The sequence below is a fragment of the Mycteria americana genome, chromosome Z (assembly GCF_035582795.1).
Source record: "Mycteria americana isolate JAX WOST 10 ecotype Jacksonville Zoo and Gardens chromosome Z, USCA_MyAme_1.0, whole genome shotgun sequence".
Lineage (NCBI taxonomy): Eukaryota > Metazoa > Chordata > Aves > Ciconiiformes > Ciconiidae > Mycteria > Mycteria americana.
In genome coordinates, this window is record NC_134396.1 from 72,239,259 (window position 1) to 72,242,400 (window position 3,142).

A 3,142-nucleotide genomic window follows, 5' to 3' on the forward strand; every position below is an offset into this window, starting at 1 on the left:
AACACTACCTGATACCTAATGTCTCCTCAGATGCCTGGCTGCACTGGCAGAAGTTAGTCTTTGTGCAGCTTTACTAGGATGCTCCCAATACAACCACCATGGTACGCTCTTTTGTGGGGACTGCTTCCCTTTCTTTCTTGGTGGTAAGAAAAGTACTACCAGAGTAATGCAAAAAGCACAAATCCTTAATTCCAGTCTCCATTTGCGCTTATGGCCATACTTACGAAGTCTCCTATGAGCACCTGATTTTCATTCACAGATGCACTTCCCTCCAGTGACTGTCCAGGCAGCTGAAATCTGCCAGCCTGAGGGGCAGGTGCTGTGTAGTGCTCATTGCTTTTTCAGCAACCATTGGACACGACGGTGAGTTCAACAGTTAACTGGAGTAGGCAGCTGCACGTGTGTTCAGTCTCTGAAGTCCACCACTTGACCTCTCATCAGGAACTCAATGGTGTCTCTGCATGGAAGCTGTCTCTTCTCTGTCCGGCACTGGTCTGCACACAAAATTCTTTACCATGTCATCCCAAACCCTCAGACTTTTTCACTCCTGGAGAACTCACCAGGTCACTTCTCAGCTGTTTCCCTTAGGCACCATTTCTGGCCTGTGGCCTTGGGCTGCAGCAAGCTGGCCCAAAAATCAGCAGGCAAATCAGTTTGCTGATATTCTGTATCTAACATAAACCTGCTAAGCATGGCCTGTCCTGGTCTTCTGCAGCTTTCAGGTCCCAGGTAATGGGGACCAGGCTCAGCTCACTGTCACTCATCAAAGTGCCTTAGGATGTACTGCCACTCTTCCATGTGGTGAGCAGCTTGGGGGAAAGAAAAAACAGCAGACGCCAACAGTCCCACTGATTCCTTCTTTTTTGCATATTGAAACATATTCAGTGCTTCACAGTAAGCACATTCAAAACACCAGTTCTCAGGGAAAAAAAAAAGTCAAAGCATGCTCTGATGAATGCGCTCTCTGTGTTGCTGTTGACTGGGGAGTAGTATCAGCAGAAAATATTTCAGGTCTGTGTAGACAGCAAAATGACACTGCTGAGGTGCTCATTGCTACTGTAGGTATGGGTATGTTTAGGACATGCAGTCCAGTAGTGTCCAAACTGGTGCTTTGGAGCTCATTGCAGCACCTTGAGCAATGCTAGTTTAGTTAATAAAACTCACGCAGTGTAAGCTCTGAGAAAACACTGAGAAAAGGGGTTAGCCCTAGTTTAATTCTCTTGTGGCAGGAACTCCCCTAACAAAGGATCCTTCATCAGAAACCTCTCAGCTGACATCTACTGTACAATGCCAGCCTCAAAGCCCCTTGAGAAGGTTCTTCAGTGAGTCCTATCTGAAGGGCTGTGACTGGATAGCTAGGCCATAACCAGTTACAGACTTTAAAAATCACAGTTGGAAGCTAATTGAGAGCTAGATGGTGAATTAGCAGCCCTTGGAAATCAGCAGCATGGTGTGCTCTTGTTTCTTGCTCAGAAGGAGAGCTGTTGCGTATAAAGTAGGTTGGAGCTTCCATATGAATGCTGTTTCATCCTCATCTATGCTGGGTACATTCCCTAACATTTTGCTACCAGCTTTCCAAATGGTGGTTAATAATAGTAATTCTGGGGGAGGGAAAGAGACTTCTGCTGATTTCACATAGAAGGCAAACAAGTAAAACTGGAGAGACTTCACTGTTGGATCTCCAAAACACTCAGATCAACACAAAATTTGACTGTGGGCCAAACATGCTCAGATTATAGCCTCTACTTGCTTTTCTCCTGCTGACTTGCAAACTGCTGACAGGCAGTGGTACGAAGTCCAGCTGGCAGCCATTTACTAATAGCATTCCTGAGGGGTTGATATTGGAGCTGATGATACTGTTTTAATACCTTTAATAATGACCTGGATGACAGGGTGCATTACACAGTCAGCCAGTCCACTGCTGGTGCTAAATAAAAGGGAGCAGCTGGTACACTGGAGAGCAGGGCTGCTCTTCAGAGTGCATTTGACTGTAGAAATGGGCTGACAACTCTCATGAAAGTTCAACAGAGGCAGAGGCAAAGTCCTGCACCTGGGATGGAGGAACTCCATGCAACAGCACAAGCTGGAGGACAACTGGGTGGAAATCAGCTTTGCAAGGACTTAGGGTCCTGGTGCACAGCAAGTTGAACACAAGTCAGCAGTATGCCCACACTGGGCTGTATTAGAATCACAGAATCATAGAATGCTTTGGACTGGAAGGGACCTTTACAGGTCATCTAGTCCAACCCCTCTGCAAACGCTGTGTGTTACTGTGTAGTACACATGAGTGTAGCAAACAGTTTGAGGGACATGATTATTACCCCTCCATTTGGTACTTGTGTGGCTTCATCTGGAGTACTGTGTCCAGTTTTGGGCTTCCCCAGTACAGGAAGACAGTGACAAACTGCAGCAAGTCCTGGACAGGGCCATCAAGACAGTCAGGGGGGGCTGGAGCATGATGCATGATGTGAAGCTGAGGGAACTGGGTTTGTTTGGTCTGGAGAAAAGAAGGCTAAGGGGAGATCTTACTGATGTCCACAACTGCTGTCTACATCAGAGGATGTAGAGAAGACAAGCTCAAGACTCTTCTTGGAGGTGCACAGTGATAGGACAAGAGGCAACAGACACAAGCTGGGACACTGGAAATTCCAGTTAGATATCAGGAAGATCTTTTGCACTATGAGAGTGGTGAAACATTGGAACAGACTTGGAGATACTCAAAACTCGAGGAACAAGGTCATAAACAATCTAATCTAAGTTGGCCCTGCTTTGGGGTTGGGGTGGGATGGGTGGGGTGTTAGACCAGATCACCTCCAGACCTCCCACCTACATAATTCTGTGATCGCATGATTGAATCAATTATTGCAAAATGCCTGCAGATAAGTAAATAAGCCAGAGAAATGGCCTGGCCATCCTGTGTTCTAACCAGACATGGAATTAAGCCTGCACAAAATACGGATACCCTGATACAATTTACTCTCTGCTACGATTGAACTGTGGCTTCCTCTGTACCGTTGGCTTCCAAGTGTGTCCTTCACAATCAAAATACTCTTCCTCACATGGATTATTTTGTAAAGGCTTGTTATTTGCCATCTACATTTTTCACTGCTGCGATCTTTCTCACTCTCCATGGCCTTTATAC